Source organism: Acromyrmex echinatior, chromosome 7 (assembly GCF_024713525.1).
Source record: "Acromyrmex echinatior isolate Ae372 chromosome 7, ASM2471352v2, whole genome shotgun sequence".
Taxonomy (NCBI): Eukaryota; Metazoa; Arthropoda; class Insecta; order Hymenoptera; family Formicidae; genus Acromyrmex; species Acromyrmex echinatior.
In genome coordinates this window covers 13,964,265-13,988,674 of record NC_141858.1, presented here as the reverse complement: position 1 = coordinate 13,988,674, position 24,410 = coordinate 13,964,265, and the positions used below count along the sequence as shown (strand labels likewise).

The following is a 24,410-nucleotide window of genomic DNA, read 5'->3' as shown; positions in this document are numbered from 1 at the left end:
ATCGTGAATGTATTATGTTTTTCTGCAATTTAAAAATCCATCAAAATTACTTAGCATTTCCATTAAATCCAAAAATAACAGCCGCATAAATTAATAAATTTTGTTCTATATAAAGCATATAATATAAAAGGAAATCTTATTCCAAACAGAGCTTAAATTATAAACGAATGCAATTTATCGCCGAGATGGTATTTTAATTTGTATTTTATTATACTTTTGGAACTTAAATGAAGCATACGTATGATATTTGGCGAAAGCGAGAAGGAGAATTCTAGTGCAGTATAGGAATAAAAAATAGACCTTTTACTCATACAAGTACTGCTAATCCCGCAGGGATGGCTGATTCATACATCATGTGGGCGATCCGAACTTCATATAGGACATTAACATATATTTACATGTCATATTGTTCATTTGCTACGACATAGCTAAAACATTATTTTTGCGTCGCTGGCAGAAAAAGAATGAAAAATAAAAAAAAATGTAATATTTCAAAGAATATATTTTTATTTTTCTACAATCTGTTACACTAAAATTGCATTTAAAAATTAATATCGTACAAGATAAATGCACTTGTACTTTTTGTACTTTTTGAACGATAGTGTAAAATTTGAGAGAAAGCAAGATCAACCTAATTTAAGGATAAAAATAAACTTGTACGTATTTGATGTAAATAAAAGAATGTTTTATTTATGTCCTTTAATTAAAAAAATAAAAAAATAAAAAAAACGAGATGATACGAATACACGCTACGCATACAAAACAGTTATAAATTTGTATGGTGGAATTCTCTAACTAATTAACTTACATTTCGTACTGTCGAGAATTGAAAAGCCCTTCGTGAATTAAATTCCGTAACTACCAATGAATAAAGCAAAAGCTTACTCCGCAGTTAAATTCGAGTGTTACTTTTAATTTGAGCTTGAATCATCAAGTATTTGCTTACAGACTGCAAACAAAGGTGGCGATTAATTAAATTGTCGATAGTGAGCATACATTGTTTATACATTTTGTTGCATTTCGATTTTTTTATATGATAAATTACGAATTCTCTCTTTTTTTTTAAATTAATTTTTCCTAAGGAGAATGAATTTCTTCCCGAAGAAGAAGTCAATTAGCTGGCCTATCTTTTTCTTTCACTCGACTAAGCGTGATGAATGTATTCGTTTCTGCTCCTCGGCACACGAAAGAGGAAACCTCTTCTAAAAAAAGCTCGCGTCGTGAGATCGAAAGTTGCGGTCGATTTATGTAACTGAAAAAAAGGTGAGAGTGATGCCTCTGTGACGCGCGACGCCTCACTCTTGTGGTAAATTGCAATAGCAGTCAACCATACCTTAGCGTTAATTTAAAGTTTCAGGTTCTCAATAACTTTTGATAGATCTGTTATCAATGGTTCTATATATACTTTAACAGTCTCTGTAATTTTTATGAAATTTATATTTCTTAAGATAGTATAATCACACGATGTAGAGGAAATAGGAAATTGAGTGGTTCGAGAAATTAAGTAGGATTAAAAAATTTTCAAATATTATCTACAAAAGTATTTAAAAGTACAGAAAAAATAATTTCGAAGGCGAGGTATCTAACTAAAAATGTAATTACGTAAACATATACATATAGATTTGAAAATAATTTTGTTGAGTTTAACCATCAAAATAATTACATAGAACACTCAAGCTAGTTGCTAGAATTTTTGCATCGATGCTTAAATGTTTTTATATAATTTTGTATTGGTAGTCTAACAAAATTATTTTCAGACATTTCCTCAAAACTGTTCTTCCCGTGTACTTTTTTAAAATACTGTATAAATATTTGTAACGCTGGGTACGCTTTACGTTTCTTTTGTTTTTTTGGAAACGCTTGCACTCCGATTTTTATTACGTATCGGAGTTTTAACCACCGCCACACGCATTTCCGGTCTGAATAAGATTTGCGGAGAAGTAGAAGAGGTGGTGAAAAAAATTCTCTCTCGATACCGAACGAGATTTGCGTCGACCGCTGCTGTCGCTATACTTGTTCAGGTGTGTCTCGCCGCTCCTATTTTTTTCTTGTGTGCAGAGCACACGTTGGCTGCTGCTGTCCGCTATCACGAACGGGAATGTCGAGCGCGGAATTACGTGTCACTTAGTGTGTGGAGGTCACTGTCTGCAACGAGCGAACCCACCGAATCGCGGATCCACGAGCGAGAGAAAACCGCCTGCCGCGCCGGCCGGCCTCGCTTTTTCGGCCTCGCGTTTCGCCCGACGCACGAAATGGCGATTTATAGCACCTCACCGTAATAACGTGCACCGATCGCACCGTCCGCCCATGACCAGATCGAATCGCGCCACGATCGATCGATCACCCGCGACGCCTCGCTTTGTATCTCGAGCGAAGCGGCGAACTAGATCGTGCGGTTTTCAAGGTGGGAAAAACTTTCGCGCTGTTGCATAACTTTTTCTTTCTTATTGCAATAACAATCGAACGAGAGTTAAAATTAGCCGAAGAAAATCAGAAAAGTGACAAAAAATAAAAAGAAATAACACACGAGAACTTGTCCTATAAAAAAATTGATGTTATTGCAGTTGATATTGTTTAATCAAGATATTAAACAATCGTAATAGTTACATAAATTTTTGACGAAAGGTAAAAAAGATAGTTATTTTTTTGAAGTAATCAGTAAATATCTACATGTGAAGATTTGTAGCAGAGATACTTTTATGGAATCTGTGCGACAATTGTAAGTCCGATAAGAGACCTCTATGCGGCAGGTCTTTAGCTTAGAATATCTATTATCAGAACGATAATCCTCTCGATAATATGTCCCAGTTGCAGCTGTTGAGCTATTGACTTTAGCATTGATTCTTATTCGTTCGTAAAAAGAGAGACGTATCTTCGCTGTCACGTCTTGCAACGTTCTCGAAATAGAATACCATAAATGCGCAATTATTGTCCCCATTTACTGCGTCATCGTTTCGCGTTGTCATTTCTTTTTCGTTCTTAATTATCTTCCGATATAACAAGTAAGTTTGTTTCAGATCTCCTAGACATCTTTTTGTTTCGATATAATGCTCATTCAATAAATCAATTGTTATTGGCTATAGCAGTTCTGTATCTGCGAAGTACAAAAATAATGAGTCTCACAGTATCATCTTTTTAAAAAGAAACCTGCAACGATCCAGGTGTACTAAGTATTATGTACTTTAAGGTAAACTATAATAAGAAAATAAATGTAGAGGAAACGGAGAGAGATAAATTATTTATATATAATAATTTATATACAAAATTGCGACTTTTTCTATTGCAAATTTATTGCAGTATAATTTTATTAATTTTAATTTTAATGTTAATTTTAATGTTAATATAAATCCAATGAACGTTTGTAGATATCATATATTTTTATTGCATTTATTCCATTATTTTTAAATTATAGTACTCGAAAATTTCAAAGAGCTTCTTTTATAACTCGTTCAATTTAACGTTCAATTTGTTTTAATTATAGCGACATAATATGTGAGAAAGTGAGAAATTTGAACGTTTGTTGTTCTACTACTTTTCAAATAAAGGATTGCGAAACTTAACGGTACTTAGGAACCTCGTAACGAGTGTAAATTCGCACTTGAGGTTCGAAGTTGAAAACTATATATTGTATAGTGTATATAGTTTCGAACTATATATTTTATACTGGGAATTATGTACGGGAAACAATGCGTGCTCGGAAGATGTGTTGTCGCAACACTTATCAAATTTAATCTATCATAACAGCTACTTAGAGTGTGTTGTTCAAGCAGCTTTTATTTGCTGAGAGAAAGTATTACTCGGTTTACGTGTCTTCTCTACTTGCGTGTTCTCGGGACTGCAAAGAGAAAGAAAGAAAAAACGGTCTTTTCTTGAAATTCGAAATATTTACTTTTAAATTTGAAAGGGTACAAATTACTTTTTTCTTTGTTATTTAAGAAACACCCGGTTTCTAGTAACTATGTCGTTGATAAAACTGATCAATAAACAACGTTGATGTCTGCCGTTAATGATTAATGGTTATATTAAAAGACTAATTTCGCGTTAGTTAAATGTCTCTTAATAATTTATTTCGTAATGTAGTAAATATGTTAGCCAATTCCTATGTACTGTGTTCATCCAAGGAATGCGTTTGAAAATACGATCGCGATATAAATTACTATACCGCCCGCGAAAAAGATCTCACGCGGGAACGTTAATGTACGCCGAGTATCCTCGTTCATTAGCACGCGATACGCGGTTAAGCAGCGTTCACACTGGAATGGTAGATTTTTTTTCACATTTATTTCTGTTACTTATTTGCTTCCGAACTGTATATATAAAATTTGACTGTTCTACGAATAACGTAATTTTTAAATTACTTTTTAAATTAAATTCGAGGCATAAAGCAGCAGCCTCCCCCTTCGGAGCCTGTTCTATTGACAGGAAATATAATTATCGTTAACCTTTTGAATTAAAATGTCATCTTTTTAATTACAAAAATTATGAACTGTATATCGTCTCTCGTAATATCATCTCTCTTAAAGGTCTCGAAAATTCGAGACTCAGGGCAGCAGTTTCCCCTGAAACCCTGTTTTCTCTCGTTGAGCTTTGTGTACGTAATAGACATTGCGCATCAAACGTCAGATAACGCCAGCACCGGGATATCCTGCCAGCCTAGGATTCCGGCTAATTATCGCGGCCTTAATCTGCCGTTCTGCCTGTTCATTGAAGGCGAGTCCCACGATAAAGGCACCCGACAGAGGTCGTAGACGTGCAGGGCTCCACTGAGAAAGGCCTATCTTATGCTCGCTCTCTTTCTTTCCTTCTTTCACCTCTCTCTTTCTAAAGGGGTGGCAGCGCCCGGCGACGGAAGTAATGCCTCGCGTGCGGTACTTGGGAATTTCTGGAGCGGCTTGCCGGCTCTTGGCAGTCGACTTGACCTTGTCAGCGCCATTACCGCGTCGTTCCGTACGTTTGCGGATGCGTGCATACTGTAATAATCTGCCCTGACGGCTATTCAGGCCCAGTTTTGTTCGGTCTTTTTCAGGAACGTGGCAACAGGAAGAAGGCAATATCCTTTAGTCCAGAGGGATCCCATGTAGATTCTTTTTGCGATGATTTTTTTTCCCCGAGCATTCTGACTTGCCTGATACCAAAGATCGGCTTCTCTGAGATTAAAAACGTTTTCCAGATTTCGCATTTCGAAATAATGCTCGTAATTCTTCTGCTTTGTTTCTTTATATCTATTGTTTTTTTTTGTGCGTCTACTATATAACGATAATTTTTATACACTTATCTTTTTATTTATATTGTATTTTGTATATTATTGATGTATATCATTTTTATGCTTATCGAAGCGTCGTTAGCAACATCAAGATCTTGCAATTAAATTGCTTCGTATAATGCATTTTGCATATAGGATTTAATGACTCTTAAAGAGATGCAATTTTAAAACACGCAATAAATATTATTTTCTTTCTCTTTACTCCATTTCTCTCTCTCTCTCTCTCTCTTTTTGAGGCAGCTGTTGCACATCGACTGCATTTTAATTTTAACAGCGTCAGCAGTGTTGAGATTCGGAGAATTCGCATATTCTCTCTCTCTCTCTTTCTCTGCTTTCTTGTCTTTCTGGCGAAAGATTTCAAAGGAGAAAAAGAGAACGAAGAATAGGAAAGAAGTAAACAAGCGATAGAATATCTTCATATTAAAATTGAATTACCTTATCCTGAATAAGGGATTAACTTTTAAATTAGCAATCGCTTAAATTGATAATTAACCTGAAAATTTAATCTTTATCCTAGTTACCCGAGATTCCATTAGATTAAAATTGAACTAAAATTGATTCCTAAATTAAATGTCTGTCTCTCCGTTATTATATGTTATTTTAATTATGCAATTATAATAAATGCAATATAATTGTATGCTTCTGTACGTACAGTGTGTGTCTACGTATGTAATATAATTTTGCTTAAGGAGGATAATATTTTCCGTTTGAGTTCGACAAACGGATTGACTGTATAAAAATGTTAAATGAACAGAATTTCAATTCAATCGAATGAATCTTGTATTCTCTTGTATTGTCCACGACTCAATCGGAAGACGTACGTTCGACTTCAATGTTGGTTCGGCGCGATTTTTCGAGCTTCGAAATGCACGGCGGCTTAATCGCCCACGAGGGCGCGCCTCGATTATCTCGGCTGTTGCAATTTATCCGCGTGCCAGCGAGTACAATATGCCGATATTAATTGCGAACATGCGCACGACGCTGCCCGATAAATGCGTCTCGTTTAATGAAACACGCGTTTATCTGGTGCGGTGAAAAGTTCCGACGGAGAGCGCATCCGAAATGCGATCGTAATTTATAACAAACCCGCTCTCTCTTTGCTCCTTTTTTCTTAATCCTTTCTTCTTCAGTCTTGTCCCTCTTACCAAGTACTATGCGAGTGTCCATGCGAATGTAATATTGTAACACGAAGAGCAAACAAAAAGAGATAATTAAAATTGTCCAAGATAAAGATCTCTTATTAATACCCGATTTAATTCAGCGTTAATTAACTTCGACGTTACTTCTTAAACTGCTCTTTTGTTTCTTTCCAGTTCTAGTTTTAGTAGGAAGCAAACGACATAATAACTCTTTAATGAAGTTGTATGAAAGTAGGTACACACATTCGCTTGTTGTTCTTACTCGAAACAGTCTCTAGAGTACACTGTTTGGTATTTGACCGTACTAACTGAGAACAATCTGTATGTTTCAGAACATTTTGATTGTATTTCAAATATTAGGATGTTTAAATTAGTTATTTCTGAAAAGTACATTTATTATTTAATTATTAAAAAAATTTTAATAAAATTCAAGAATCATGTAAAAATATTTTTGATTATTGATTAATATTTAAATATATAAATAAGTTTTTGATACGCATTGTTTTCGAAAAACTCTTTGATTAGTGAATTTTCGAGCGGAATTTTTTTCTACAGTTTCGCTTTTTTCATTACCTGCCTTTATCTACCGTCCCGTTGAGCCTCCCTCTTTCCTTATAGCTGTGTGGTAGGAACGAACCAGAGAGGAAGGACGGCCCTTTTCCTCCCAGAGAGGCCGCGAGTGCCTCCGAGTATCGATCCGAGTCTTGGTACGTCAAACGTACACGCGTATCGTCGTTGATTTTATATACGAAGCCTCAGCGAAGAATATTTCAGGAATGTGTAAGATTAGATGTCGATATCATATTGAAAAAAATTTGGAAAGATTGATAGCGTATTAATCATTTAATAAATGTTTAAAAAGAGCAAAAAAATTTGAGTATACTGTTGGAAAAAATGTGTCGAATTTAATATAAATTGCATGTCCCAAACGGTCCACTCAAAATTTTGGATTAATTTAACACAAGATGAATAGATGTTAGAAGGTTACATAAACATTATACGTAAGAGAATGAATGCAAAAAAAGTAATGTCGATACAGTTTGTAAACAAACCGTAGAAGCATATTTTTTCAGAGAATTAACATTTATGATATGTTAAATTAACACATATTTCATTCATTCGTCTTAGAATTTACATTTTAAAACACATTATTTTTATGTCACTCATAAATTGTGTCATTTTGTTTAGTCATACTTAGAAACGTTGAATGTCAATTTTATACAAAACCTTTAAATAATATAATCACATTATGTTAAATTAACACTTGAGTATGTTAAAAAATTCAACACAAACTGTTAATCAAAAGTGAGTGGAATCGTTTCCAACACAAATATACAATTTTTTTTACTGTGTAGGATAAATTCTAATCTCATTTTTAGAATCAGCATTAAAAAAATACATAAGAATCAGCAAAAATTCCATAAAATTATTGTGGACTAGTATAATTTAAGAATATAATTACCTGATTCGGATAAAATCTGGGATTTTTTTTCACAATTTTATTGACAATTATGAAGAGAGAACCTTCTTTTTCATATGTATAAATATTTTGAGTGCAACTTGCAATTTATTTTGACTTAAAAATTTATCTGAAATCATTTTCGTTTTATCTGACACATCCTGTGAAGTGTGATGTCTCGTCGACGAGGCGTCAATATGAAATCCGAAACTATTTTCGAGGATTGATACTGATACGATTTCACTGAGTGTGGCTTTCGTGAATATATTTTATCATTATGACAGTCGATATTCTAAAGACGTGGGGGAGTATAATCGTTTCGCGTCTCGTCACTATTATCAGCGTGCTGTGGATAAACATTAACTTTTGTTTAATTTTAATTATCATCAATAGAAGAAAGAGAGAGAGAGAGAGAAAGAAAAAGTTCAAGCTGTTTATCAGATATTTACATTCTTAAGTAGCTGCTTTCAAAACTGAAAATTAATAAGAAATTGAAATAGGCGAAAAATGAGTAGATTAACAAGGTATAATGTTTAAAAAAGAAAATTTGATTTGATTATTCTAATAATTTCGGAAAATATTATTTTTCAAAAAATTATAAGCGTCAAGAAAAGTTATTAAATTAAGTTCCAGCTGGTCTTGCTTTTGTTTATTGAATAGGTGGAAAAAGAGGAAGGATTTAAACATACATTCGAGTTGCGACATAACTTAAATAAGCTTGCCCCAAATACATAGTTATGACGTATACATCGTCTTCTATTATACACCATCGAGATAATTATCTCATGAACTCGGAAACTTGCCCGTTGTCGTCCGGTTGCTGAGATTAAACCACTATCCATTTAGTAACGCATATTTTGCACATTACGTTTATTTATGAACCTGGCGTTAATAATTTTGCAACATACATTTTTGAATCGCAAACTAAACATATAAAATGTTGAAACAGAATAATCACGTATGTACGTCGGAGAAATATAGCGAATTATGCACGTGCAAAATTTCGATGTAACCGAAAATACAAAGTTATATGAAAAGTAAAATTATTTAATCCTATTTAATTTAATTTCACCAAATTTCGCTCTGTATTTTATTTCCTTTTATTTTAAATCGTTGTTTAATTTAATTTCTATCTTTTTCCGTTTTACGATCCGCGAAAGGCAGAAAGGCGTTAAAAGCGTTTTAACATAAATGAGAGAAATGGCAGAAACGTAACGAAAATGGGAAAGCGTTTCAACAATGGATTTTATATCGCCTCGTCGGAATAGAACAAAATACCTATCTTTTGACGACCGCATTCGCGTACGTCGCGAAATGAAATTCATTCGTGTGACGGATATATGCTCGACGCTCATGGCTGTCGATACGTTACCGTACATGTAATATACACGCGCGCGAGCTGCCGAGGTATCGCGAATCACAACGGACATTTTAGTATAGTAGCAACGCCGCCGACGATTTCACGATTATCGGTGAATGTGCCGGATCCCCGCGATGTGCTCGCGCGCGGCAAGTGTTGCGCAAACTCCGAGAGTAGATAGTAAAATCGAGTTACCTACTTCGGGATCGGGATATCGAGAGATGCGGGAGCGGAGAATGCGAATGCGTCGTGTATATATACACACGACGAGAGATCGGTGTTTGTGCTCTCGTGTGTACACGAGAAACTGCTCCTATGAATGAACCAGCGAGAGTCTCTCTCCGCGAGATTTGCTACTTTCGACGTGGCTGTGTTCTATCAACTGCCTGCGTACACACTCGGTGTCACTGGATCAGTGGGCCGTTTCTTCGAGCATTTTCAATAAACTCGTGTATACCACAATTAATTATTATGTATTATTATATTAATTTATATTATCTCCGGCGACTGTACGCCGCGCAACAATGGAGACATTATCTTTTTCTTGGAAATTGTAAATTGAAATCATTTTTTAAAAGCTAATTTAAAATAATATTTATTCAAGTTCAAATTTATTTATTGAGTTTCGATTTATTTATTAATTTTTATCATGATATATCAAATTGTATGACAGTATTGCAAAATCTAGTTTTTGTTCATGCTTAATTTGGATGTACTAAATAATTTATACATGTTCTAATTGATTTTTTGAAATATTTTATTATAATCCAACATTTTATTATTTAATCTCACTTAGCTTAAGTGGAGCAGTGGGATCAATAAATCTATAAGATCCAGTTCTTCAATCGGATCCACTTTGAATATTCTATTAAATAATTTATATCCTCTGATTAATTTTTTAGTTCACTTATTGTTATTACAAACAAACATTCTATTATTTAATCTTACTTGGTTTAAGCGACTTGATTTGATTTCTTTATTGAATCTCGTTTAGGTTTATATTACGAGTCTCGAACTTTCTAACAACGTCACGTTAATACGAATCTATTCGAACAATCAATTTCTTGCGGACACATCTTGCGAAGACGTGCGGCATAGAACTTGCAAGTTGTTAAACGTGGTGTAGCTGGTTTACGATGCAAATCGAATGACAGAATCAATTATCTCTTTATTTGACTATAACTTTATGATTGGTTGGTACAACGACGAGTGAAACCGAGGAAGAGGAAGAAGCTTCTTCTGCTTCTTGGCGATTGGCGTCGCGACGCATTAAGAAATGGAAAATTAACCGCGAGAAGCAAGTCTCTTATCTGTTCGCTCCGCGAGAAGACGTAAATTGCATTTAGTCCTTAACAGCTTTCGAGCGTCGCTTTAAATCGTTTTAATATCTCGTATGAATTGTGCCGGCCGAATTATGGTTATTCCTTTACGATCAATACGTGTCTTCTCAGAAATCTTGATTGCTAAGGACATTTTTAAATCATGATGTTTCATAAATTATCTTTACACATGTATTATGATTTGTTAAATTAGAAATAATTTACCAAAGATGTAATACATCTTTGGCCATAAATATAAAGCCTTAATTTATTGCATTTTCTTGGAGAAAAAAAAGGAGATAAAATCTAAAAGAAAACTGAGGAGATATTAAAATTATTATAAAAACAAATATTTTTCAGTAAAACCTTTTAAATTTGTGTTTTATATTTTGCTGTAATTCGGTATTTTTAACAATTTTTTCATTAAATGGACGAGCATATTTTCGAAAAAAGTGTTGTGGAATATTTATCTAGTTGTTACAAATTGCTTATAAAAGTTATTTAAATATATTGATATGTTTTTCTGTAAATTATAATATATGATATTTTTAAAACCACTAAAATGGAACATTGCATGAAACAGAATTACCGTGCTTTTACGATAGGATTGCTCTAATTTGCATCAAATTAAAATTACATAGAATATTTAATGACGCACGCGTAAATCGAGCAATTAAACAATTACATGTGCAATACTCGTAAATTAAACCTGAGTTATACGTACATTTTAGCGAGGTTTCGTAACAGGATCTGGACTTCCGATACGGCTTGTGCGATCAGGACAAAGATTCACAAGAGAAAGTGCTTTTAACATTTTTTATCGCAGCGTCGATATGGCAACGCATAATGTAACAGGGTATACGTATTGTAATATAACGGAAGGTGCGTGCGTAACAATTCTCGTCTTTATTTTGTGTCATCCGGTTTCATTTGCGCTACTGTTCAACTAAAGAGTGCACGAATAAATGCGTAAGGCGAGCAGAGATAAAAATTCTTTCCCTGCTCATTTTTCCTTTAACAAAGTTTAACAAGCTTGAAAATTATTTAATAATAATAATTTATTAATAGAGGAGGAAAGTAACAGTTTTGAAATAACAAGAAGATTAATTTGAAGTTCACTCTTTAGACGTCTTTTTTAGTTCCTTTATTGTATGGCATTGAAAATAAAATTATAATCTATATTTGTTTGAAATTATATGGAATGAAGGAATGGAAGAAATTATATTATTAGGTGTTGGAATTAATTCGTAGCGTTTTTAATGAAAGTGTTATTTATTTCACATGAGCATTAAAAAATACATTAATGAAAGTACTTCCCATCACTTGTAAAACGCTACGAATTAATTCCAACACCTAATATATTTTATATATAAAGCAAGAAAATAATTAGAATCTTATTATGCTTTATTCTCCGTCTCTATTGTAACACGATTTTAATGTCATTAAAGAAATAATCTTCCATATTTTCAAATAAATAGTTCCTAATGAATATATCAATGTAATACAAATGCTTGTAATCGTTCCGACAAATATACACCGACTGTTCATATCATCGGCAGATTTGTAAAATTGAAATTCTATGGAAAACGTGCCGTTCGGTGTTTCGTAGCACGTTACTTTGGTCGACGTTTCAATTAAGGCTTGCCGCGTTTAGCGGCTAAACGCGGCAGTGAAAATACGAAGTCCGTAGAGAGGAGTAACTCACTTCGCGAAAGTGATTCGATAACGCTTGCAGCCGGCGGCGAGTCACTTTTACCGTCTCTGCCAATGCAGAAGTCCACGAGAATTGACGGGTATCCTCTCCGTGTTGAACAAACGCGATACGGCTGGTTCTACGGCATCGCGAACAATGCCATCCCCGGGCAGTAAGTGCCTCCACCTACACAAATATTGATATGCACGAGCTCGTTTGTACAGACGGCTCGTTAAGGCAAAACCATAATTATTATACTGCGGTGACGAGGAGGAGCTGATGAAGATGATGCGATGAATTGTGGTCACGGATCATCTGTAGAAACGCGACACTTGATTTTTGTCTCACACGAAAAGAACAGTTTTGAAGTATTTAAAATTTAGACAGAGATATAGATGAAATAATTTTGTTTGCTACAATGTCAAAACTTTTTGCATCATTTCTTATCATAATTCAGTTTCCTACACTGAAAGGAAAGATTGGCATAACATTTTTAATTAATTGCAGCAGCTATGAATTAAAAATGCTATCCCATATTTTACCATCTAATTTACTTCAGTATCTTTTCTTCGAGTGTACATAATTCTTTTAGTGATTCAATAAAATTATTTTTGCATTACTCTAAAAAGTTGATTCAAAAAAGTCATTTTTAGTTACTGTAATACCTGAAAGGTTATTTTTTGTCACTTTCCCGCAAAGCAGTCGCTATTTCACATTTTTGATCCGATTATTGACTACAATAGCACTGCTAATATAACCAATTGTTACAAAATGCAGAACACGAAAACGTAAGACGAATACTAGACGAACGACGCAAAATACAGAGGTTACAAGATGCAGGACATAAATTGCGAAATACAAACTACCGTGTACGATATGCAAAGTGTAATCTGAATTTGCATGTCGTTAGTCGTATTTGATGATCGGAGCGTTTACGTGTGCTTAAGGTGCGACGAAATCGTCGCGTTTTTTCAACCTCACGTCAGAAGAAAGAAACGTAATTTTTTTCCCATCATCTTCGTCATCATCTTCGTCGTCATCATCGTCGCCAATTCGAGGCACGCCTACGAGCGCATCGACGACAATCGGCTAGCCTACGTTTTTCGCAGAGCCGTGTCGTTGTAGGATACTTTAGTAATTGCCACGGTCGTCGCACTGTGTCCACTCGTTCGTTCATTCGCTCGTTCGCTCGTGCGCGCCTCACTCGTGTGTAATTAAATATCGCTCAAACCGCCGCGCGACAATCATCCTCGTCACGCGCGAGTGCATCATCGCGATCCGGGGGAAATTGCTTCGTGCGTGGAATCGCGACGTTACCGGTCTTTCTGTGATTTTCTGACGAGAGCAGCCTGTATCGCAATCTATCGATATATATATATATATATATATCTTTTTTTTATCGCTCATCAAATCTATAATTTCCATTAATATGCGCATACGAAAGCGTGGAAGGAATATGGAAGGAATATGGAATTTTAAATTATTAAGGGACGTTTAATCTCACAATCGCACATTTCGCTGCAAAATAGAACGTATAATTGTGATTCATTATTATTTCAGTAGTACACGTGTGTTTAAAGTGTACTTGATGTAATTCCCTACTGGATGTATTTGTCACGTATATTAAAATTCCTTTTTAAAGAGCTTTTTTTTTTATATCGAAATATTGCCGCAAAATACCGACTGATGAAAATTGCAATAAATACTGCAAATCCATTTTTTGATAAGATTAAAAAAAAAAGTCTTGGAATCTGCGCGCAATTTTATCTGTTTGATTTATGGCTTTTGATACGATGTTTTTTAAATAACCGATTTATGTAAGATGCTCGACCAATTTCTGGATATTGCTGTCTTCTGTCGCGTGACGGGTGCAGAGATTAGGGGAAGTTTTTGTAAAAAATAGATCGGGGGTTGGCACTCACCCTCGTTGAGGAACAACACGCGATACACGCCGGTCGATCAACTCAGAGAGAGAAACTTTATTCTTAATTGCAACATCCTACGCAACACTTTCACATTTCGATTAGATAGTGATTCCCTAACTTTTTTTTTTCGTCATAAGTTCTACTTCGATCTTTCGTTTATAATTGGACAGCGTATTTCGCAAAAAAGCCCGAGGGAAAAATTACGCACCAACTGATTAAGCGAAATTAGTTATCCAAGGCTGTTCGCGAATGTCGTCATTATAATGTTGAGAAACTAATCCTTTTTTCTATCAACGAGAGCAAATGTCGATTTATGTAGATATATCGACATATCGCAAAAATTGAAAGCGTTTAGAAGCTGATTTAGAAGCTTGTTTGAAATAATTGAATAATTGGATAGTAAAAATTATTTTACATTTGCATTAAGATTGATCTTTGTTAAAATTTTATATCGAATCTTAAATATATCTGAATGTTAATTTAACATAACGTGATCATTTTATTCGAATATTTTGTATTAAATTGATATTTCGCATTTCTGAATATCAAAATAGTATAATTTATTAGTTAATAAACAAGTAACGAAAATAATATTTTAAAACGTAAATTCTAATTTAAATGAAAAAGATATGTATTATTTTATATTTAATATAATAAATGTTAATTTTACCGAAAAAATATATATTCTTACAGTTTGCTTACAAATTGTGTTACTATACTAATTTTAATTTTTTACACACTTGTGTTACTTTGTGCATATTCAATGTCAATTTTACATTTTATTAAATAAAGAAGGTATCTATACAATCGCAAAGATTCACGTTCTTTTAATTTTCATATTTATTTTCAAAATATTTATTCAAATACAGCCTTTTATTTTTCGAGCATATAAAATAAATCCTTAAATTAAACACTCGTTAAATTAAACACGTTGGAAGATTTATACAGTACTAAATTAATAAAATCTCAATAGATACCTTCGAATAGATGTCATCGAAAAATAAAATAAGAGCGAAATAACAAGTAAACGTCTCCGCTAATAAATAGAGAATAGATAAGATATTCGTCTCGAAATGTTTCGAAACCGGAACGCAGCAAATTCGTCGGGACGGTTCAGGCTGCCCTGGAACTCGTCCGGCCAGGATCCTTGGGCACCTTCGCGTCCAATCGGGGCGCGCAGGCCCTTTTTTCGCCAGCGAAAACGATCGATCCGCCAGTATCTCGGCGTTGTAGATTACGTAACCGGCCGCTGGTGCTAGAAGCGCGCGGGCCTAAAACCAACCACTCTCTCGCCTCCGCGCCACCGCGCTCCAGCTATATACTCTCCATCCCCCCGTGACGCAAAGACGCGGGATTACGTCATCGGCGGAATCGCGTCGTACCCGTCGACATGGCAACTCGATGCGCGCGCGATTTGCCACCCTCGTCACTCTTCCTGTCCACCCTTTTGCGCTCGCCTTCGTTGTGTTTACCATTAGCATATCCCATCTTATCCGCCATGCTCAGGCTACAGGTATTAAATATCATTCCGCGGATTCCACCTTGGTCTTTCTCCTCATTTCATCTTCGTTGTCGCCCTCACCCGTCAACGAGTGTTTATCAACGAGATAGGAAAGAAGAGATGAATTTAAGAATATTTACCACTTGTCACATTACCATTTTGTAATACGATGTCAATGGGGAAACGAGTGGCTAAGCCTTTTTTTCTCCCCTCTCGTAATTTGGACGCGAGATTTTATTCCTTGATGGAATTATTACGGTTCGATGGATCGGAACTTGTCCGGTGTGTCGAGAAAGAAAGAGAGTCGTGGGAAATAGACGAAGTTAATATCACGATTGCCAAAGAGAATAAATTACATTTTTAAAAACATTTTACAGAGAGTACTCTACGGCGCGTCAAAGTTCTAGGTGCATTTGAGAAATTTGTCTAAAGTGCAGCTCAAAGCGCATTTGTCACCGGAAACCTGTTGATCTAATCCTTTTCACATTTGATTCACCAAGTTGATGGCGTCTGATTAAATTTGTCAATGTATCAGCGATCAGAACAAATGATTCTCTTGGAATAAAGTGCCATCAAAAAATTTATTTCGAAAGTTTAAAGTTTGAGGATGGAAGAGTGAATTATTTCAGATTCCAATTTGAATGCTGCAGTAGTTTTATAATAGTTAAATCAATTTTAGATAAATGTATTCATTTATATTTTTTAAACTTTCCAGAGCTTGAAAAAAATATTGATAATAACAGAGATGACGCAAAAAAATAAAAATAAAAATAAAAAATCTGTATTGTTAATTACTTCGATGAATCAAGCATACATTACTTCAGTATTGCATTGATTTCTGGAAAAGAAAAATTATGAATATTATGTGTGAAATAATTAGCGAATGATTAAAAGATGTAGAAGAGAAGAATAGGTTAATTATGTAATTAAATAATAATTATATAATTGATAATTATGCGTTATGTAAGATATTACAGTTTTCAGAATGATTTTATGAGATTGATACATTACAAATGAGCGGTTAGGAATCGCGTGTCTGACAAATACATCCGTTATTACTTTCCGCGCCATGCGCAAGATCAAATCTAGCTCCAATAAAGCGATGGTTTCTTATGGAATTTCTTCCGCAAGTCGCAAGGGCGTGTCTCGAAGTCAATTTCGTAAGGGATACGAAAATAATCGAAGTGCAGTATCGTCATGGAAATCCCCGTTTGATTGATCGCGACGTATGAACACGTGTCTCACTGTGCTCCGCTTTCAATTTCACCCGAGGAAACACGTCCTTCCCTACGACGTGATCTATCATCGTCATCTTACCTACGAACCGGTAGATATCGAACATCGAAATCCATTTTTAGTAGAAAACCGTGTATTATGCACGTTGGGATATAAAAAAAATTTATGAATTTTTCCAACATGGAAAAAATGGTTTCGCTGAAGCATCTAAAAATTTAGCTAGATACAAATTTGAAAGTAATTTTGTTTCGGTCATCGAAATAACTATGTAGGTCGCTTAAATTAGTTGCTGCAATGTTAAAACTTTTTATAGCATTGCCATCAACGTTCAAGCGTTCTACAAAATTATTTTTGGACCTGTATCTGATTAAATTTGTAGGTATTTTAATAAAATCGTTTTTTTTTTTTATGAAAGTATATATATATATATTTTAAATTTAAACAGTACAAATGTAATCACATAATTGTATGTGATTGCAATTTCTGAACACCCTATATGTTTTAGAGAGTGAGAATATTTTATATCATCGCGCCGTCGGACTTTAATGATCTCTAAAATATTGATATTTCCTGCGGAATCGTTAATAAAATATATAATAAGCGAAATTTGCACAGGAAATGTCAAGAATAATAATCAGAAAAGTACCAGAAACATTAACTTACACGGCGTAATTAACGTGTACGTCACATTTACATCTTAATTTAAAGGCCTTGAAATTAAGTAAATTGAATTAAATGTAATAATTTAATGTAAGATGTACTTTCGAGCATTTAAGACGCACGTTTTCTTTAAAAAAAAGTTCACGCTTTGTTAATGCAAAATCGATACAATCCGACCGCGCTGAGGAGAGAAAAAAAAACCACTCTAGTCAGCGCGTAGTTTCGTATTCTAGAATTATTTTGTCGAGGATTAAATCTATTGTGTAATATTGCCGCGTCAGCGGGTTTCGTCGGTAGGAGAGTTTCTTCAATGCAAAAGGTACGCCATTTGAATCCCTAATAAAAAAAAGGGCAAGGAGGGTCGACAGTATGGAGAAGAGACAGCCGTTTAAGGTGACCAGATTTTTAAGTTACAAAAACGATACACTGATGTTACAACCTAAAATACTCCTTCCTCTTTAATGAAGAAATAAATGTATTTAAAAGCTGAAATAATATTTTTATGAAAATTATTTTTATTCCGTTATATAACGTAGAAAAATGTCTCTAAGAAAAAAAAACTTTAGGATCACCTTGAAATACTTTCCTTTATTTTCTTTATTTTAATGTAAGCACTGTGTTCCACTTTGGTAGAACGAAAAGAAGTTAAAAATTCAATAGATATTTGATAGCTATTGTTAGAATAGTGAAGCATATTTTGCATCAAGAACAAGTGGGTAGCATAATTTATTGGGTTATATTCTCGCCATACATTTAACGTTGAATGTGCTTATTCCGATTCTCACGCTGACATTGACCGCGATCTTCGTGTTAAGCAAACAAAACTTGGATCAGATCGCGTTTGTCACATTTAATGCTGAACGTATGGCAAGTATACGGGCCAATATTTCTCCGTTGCTCGCTCGAGCTTCAGAACGTTCCACTTTTCAAATGTTAAAAATAAAGAATTTGCAATTATAACTAAAAAAAAAAAAAAAGACAATCTACAAAGAATACAATATTTCGAATAAATTCCAAATAAATTGTAACTTACACGTACAATATTTAGAAACGAAATATCTTTTATTTAACACGTCCACATAAATTTATAGCGACAATAAATATTTTCACGATTAGCTTTAGATCTTTTATTTTGCCATTAATTTAATTCTTTAAAGTATCTATACTAGACACGTCCGCTATTATTTACATATTTACATATTTACATAGACATCAGTAATTAATAGCTACGCTAGACATGTTCACTAATAACGTCATATTTATTCTTAGGTAATATTTACTAATGTAAATACTATCTAAGGATAAATCTGTCCCTAAAAATCAATTTCTAATGATTTAGTAATGCGCATTTCACGGTCTCGAGATCTGAAGCTTTCAAGCTTAGAGTCGAATTTGGTCACCGTGTCACGTTCGCCGCTCGCGACGGGGACATCGGCAGCGGCTGCTTTCACCTGGTAACTGAATTCACTTTCAAAATTATCATCGTTCCTCGGTCAGTGGGAGATCCGGCGCAACGCTCTCGTCGGGAATGTCTGCTCGATTGGCGAGCGAGAAAATCGGGATGTACCGTTGACCGCGGTATGTGTGTCAATGTAAGAAACTTTCTTCCGGGGGATAAAGTGTTTTACATTTATACGTCGCTCGGTAGAGACGCTCATCTGTGGATATCGAAGAACTCTTGTATCGTAAATACGATCAGTCTAGTGGGTTTTTTCGTTTTAAGTAACTAATAGAAAAAGGGACGGTATTTAAAGGAATGATACGTCTACGGCGGGCAGAATACGATACGTAAAGAAGAAAAAGACGATAATAAAGCCGATACATGACTTGGAAATTACATTGAGCAATAGAGGATTAAATCGCATACAAACGATCGGAATAGCATCTCATATAATTCAAATGTTATGCAAGCCGTGCAACGTTATGCAATTCGAATGGACAAAAAAGGGAGGCGAAGCTTTTAAAATTCCCTATAAAAATGCGGGGCGCTCCGTTCGCTCGCTATCTTTATTCCTTACATAAACATTGTGCAAGACTGATATCATGCAATTGCAATAAATAAAGCTAAGAATAGCGTTGATATTTGCGTCGCTCCGCGAGTTCCGTTCGCCTTGTATCGCGTACACGATGCGGACTTTCTATTTCGCCGATAGTATGAATCAACTTCGCGACGCGAAGGCTAAAAGAAAAGGAGACATACGACGTTTTAGGGTTCCCTTCCCTCTCGTCTCGGTGATAAAGGAGGCTACGCGGGTGTGAACCTGAACTCGGTAGGAAGACTGGAGCGGCGAAAGGTATATACAAAATACCTCGGATCTACCGGGTGTCTTCTCAGAAAATACGATTCTCTGACGAGATAACTTTTCAAGAAAAGTTTCATGGTGGAATTATTGCCTACGTGTGAATATTTTTCTAATATTATTACAATATTAATCGAAAGGATTTTTTTACAGATGAACGTATGAATGATTCTGAAAAGTATTATATTGTAAAAAAAAAGTGAATTGAGATATTTTGAAAATAGACGGAAATTTTATAAATATCGATACAAGTGTTGCTCTATTTTATTTGTTGCGTAAGAAAGACTCGCGTTGGAAGACTTTTGGGCGAGATTTTCCGGCGAGACAAAAATCTGGCCGGAAATCCGATTAAATGATCCGCGGTTGGAATGAAAGGTCGATGATTTCCGGGACACCGTGTATACGCGAGCGGAGGGAACTCTGGTCGATGGCCGTGGCTGCGCTCGCGTCTGCAGAACAGTTTACAGCTGCATACCCGAGCCGGGGAAGTGTGTTACTACTCGAGCGTAACCGAGAGACCTCGACCAATTTAAATGCGCGATCGCCTTCTACGGATCGCCACTGACTCCGATTCGCGGTGTAGATTAACGTCTGACTCCGGGCCGTGCGCCGTTCCGACCCCGAGAGGCACGTCAATCCGAGTATGAAACTTGGCGACTATGCAGAGTGACTCGACACGCGAATAACGGTGCACTTCGTTTTCTGGAGTCGCCCTTTAATCGCCCAAAAATCACGAATTCGTATATTTTTTGTTATTCACACAAAATTCAAGCTCGTGTCGTATGAATTTTAACATTACACTTGATCGTCATATTATAATAATACAAAATCGATGTGTTCGACTATGAAAAAAATAATTAAAAAATTATTTTATAGTAAAAAAAAATATAATTAGAAATTATTTTATAATGAATGCGAAATTGTTTCAAAGTGACAAGCTTGCGAGTGTAAAGAAGCATTGTCGCATTTTCAAATATGACTCTAAAATTAGATAAATAAGTAAAAAAAATATTTAGATAGTAGGTCAAAATTCTGTAATAAATTGCAAAGCACTACAAAGAATAGTAACAATTAAATTCTGCGAAATAACTTTTTCATGAAAAGTAGTTTATTCTAAATTTTGTTTTCCTAAAAATCTCCAAATATTTTCCACATATATTTCGCTCTTTACAGTGAGTTTTATAATAACTTTTACAGTATATTGTACAGCTTCTTTCTTATTAGTTTTCGTTTTTAATATTTTTTGTATTTAATTCCATATTTTAGTTTTACTTCTTAATTTGAGTCGCTTCAAAATCTTATGAAATTTTTTATCACAGCAATTTTCAAAGAAGCGAGCGATAAATTTTCATGAAATAGCCGATTAAATCTCGTTCCTTGCGTGCAAATGTCGATGGATAAAAACGGCGCGGCTCTCTTCATGTTTTACGGATTGTCGAATGTCAGTTCTTGGCAAATATTCTCAGTCGATCTTTACGATTGATACGCGATATCTCATCGTGTTTGATTACTGCGAGAACAGGTGTTCTCGTCCGTGAAAGTGCAAGTGTCACTGTTACACGCGCGCGAATCTCATACAGGGTGTTCCAGAAGTGTCGGTGTTTCGTTATTTTTATTAATCAAAGTTTGTCATGAAAGAAAAATATTTAGTTTTTAATTTTCAGTTTGTAATATTACCAACGTTTTAATTTTCAAAATCAGTAATTGAAAACATCTAATTTAATTATCACGCTGCATTTGGCGCTGAACTGTAAATAAATCCGATGATTATGTGGTTATATTAATAAACCACAGAGATAATAATATTAACAAACGGTTAAGAAACATTATTTAAATTACGTTATTACATGTAAAATCCATAAATTGATAGAAAATTATGATAAATTATACAGTTGCACAATTTACGAAAGATAATGTGTACAGGTAACAGCTAAATTAAACTTGAACATTGTATACAATATTCATACATAACAGAGTGTTACATCAATAAATGTATCACAGTATTGTAAGAGCATACAATAAAATTATTATTAATATTATATATATATAAATTTACAAAATTGGTTCGCAAATACAACTTTCCGTTATCAAAGTCTTACCGTCTAATTGTTTTCTAGTTATAATTAGTTCTAAATACGATCGTTTGAAGTGTTATTTAACTAATGTAAAGATCGTCGACATCAGATAAGAATCGCATACACGGGCGCGTTAAAAGTGTATGATGAGAAAACAAGACTTGCCGATATTAAACGGCACGTTTTACGACGATGACCAAAGTTAGTTAAGGCCGTTAAACTAGAAAAATAAACGTACCGTCACCTCTCGCGCAATCGCGAAAAATTTATATGCGCGTGTGTTTTTATTTCGGGCGTGAGCGTGGACTTTAATTCTTGCTGGCGAAGAAAGAGGAAAAAAAAAAGCAACGCCGGACTTACTTTATGCGCCTCGAGTCGCGTCGCACCGCGTCATCATTTCGGTTATCGATATTAATTTCACGTTCGCGTGGGTGTTACGTGCGTATTGCGCAGTTCGTCGCCGGTATATTTTTCTTCCCTTTTCTTTCTCTCTTACTTGCAGTCTCCTTTCTCCGAAGATTACAGCGACCGCCGACGTTGCACTCTGCAACGAGAAATACCTAAGTCGTTCGGAGATGCTAGCCACTTGCTATTCATGTCTTTCATTTATTCCACCGAGACGACGAAATTAAATTTTCCGCGGTTTCTCGTCGGACAAAGTGCGCGCAGAGCACGACATTATTAAAAACAAAACGGTATCCGAGACATTAGAAGCGCGTATGCAGTCCTGTATTAACTAACCCGCTTTTCTTCAGGTTTTTCCTGATACCTACATTTCGCTTTTTACGTTCTTCTTTGCTGTAAGTAAGACACTTTCATTATCTATCTGCTTATATAAGTTAATGATAAAATTTAGTAGACCTGTAGATTGTATCGAATGTGTGTAAGATAAGAATAAAGTGTAAGCCGCGCGAAAAATCTTCTGGAATTAACCTTCGACTACGTTTTTTTATGCTAGTCAGTTTATCGATCAGAAACTGTAACGAAGCTTGCTTTATTTGCGGCGTTATATTTTTACACATGCTGTAACACACTTAATTTTCTACAATTACCATAAAAATTGTAGGTTGCGTATTGGTGTTAATTTATTGCATTTATTTCCATAAAATGTTGCGTACATGTTTAGAAAATTACAAAGATCATTTTTATGGATCTTAATAGAAATAAAAGGCTTTTTTTTAATTTCTCTTGCGAAATAAACATTGGTAATAACTTATCTAAAATATATAATTTTAGTGTTTATCGGGCTGATGTTGAATAGTTAATTTTAGTATTAATAAAAATAGCATTGAATAACACCAATATTTATTATTTAATTTTTTTATTTATTTACACGTAAAGAACTGTTTTGCTGAAGTGTTAAAAAATTTATTATAGCAAGATACAGATCTGAAAATTTTATTAAACCATTAAAATAATTATATAGGACGCTTGATATCATTGCTAAAATGTCAAAAATGTTTACAACATTGCTCATCATGTTTGAGTTTTTTTTTACATAATTAAGTATTTTGATAGCCCAAAAACGAAATTATTTTCAGACTCGTATTTACCTAAATTTTTAGATACTTTAGCCAAATTATTCGTTTGTGTATATATTATTCAACTATTCTCGATTTTCCAACGCTCTAGTTTAAAGGATACAGGCCACTTATTTTCAAAAACGTCATTTCATTCCGCAGAAGAGATATACGAGCGACGATCTTCTACGTAGTCATTTATCACTTTCAATCTTCCGTGGGATTCATTCATCATTTTCATTTTCCACGCAACATTTCATTTACATATCTATTATCTCTATCACATGCTTGTCGCAAGACATGCGTGTCGGCGAGTCTCTTGATCGATAATCCGTTTAGACGTAAACATCCTTAATAGCGATTTCGCATCGATGTTGCATTTTATCGCGGTTCAAAAGATGCGAGAGGTTCCTTCTTAGATGCAACGTGAACAGGAATTAAACATTCGCGCGGGAAGGCTTCTCTTTCACGGAAAACATGGTTCTGCTGAAAATTTAGGTTTATCTAAAAATTTAGGTTGATACAGATCTGATATATATATTGTATATATAATTTGGTTGCATCATCAAAATCTCGAACATGACGAGCAATGTTGCAAACAGTTTCGACATTCCAGCAACCAGTTTAACTTAACATCCTACATTATCATTTTAATGGTCCAACAAAATTATTTTTAGATCTATATTTAGCTAAATTTTTAGATACTTCAACAAAGTTATCCTTTCCACGTCTAAAAATTGGCTCCGTCAGAGACGATACAATAACAACTCTTTCCCTTCCAACCTTACAGATTTTTTTCAACTTTATTAAAAGAAGACGACTACTTAATTACAGAAGACGATTATATAATCTTATCTGAAACTTTCTAAAAATGTTAACATCCACACTTGGCGACTCCTCTGATCTTTGAGGTCTCACAATTAGGAAAGTAAAATCTTTCCGGAATCCCAGGTAGAGATA

The 24,410-nt window shown here is 34.6% G+C and overlaps 1 protein-coding gene and 1 long non-coding RNA gene across 9 annotated transcripts in view; one reads left to right on the top strand and one right to left on the bottom strand.

The window, feature by feature from the left end:
• Positions 1-24,410, top strand: part of LOC105154207 (uncharacterized) — a 151,234-nt gene that overhangs the window by 61,125 nt on the left and 65,699 nt on the right. The window lies entirely within an intron of this gene.
• The window catches only part of LOC147909236 (uncharacterized), a 30,941-nt gene extending 6,531 nt beyond the window's left edge, over positions 1-24,410 (bottom strand). Inside the window, exon 1 of the long non-coding RNA XR_015545774.1 lies at positions 1-24,410. This exon is cut by the window's left edge and continues 4,838 nt beyond it. This is a non-coding gene — a long non-coding RNA (uncharacterized LOC147909236).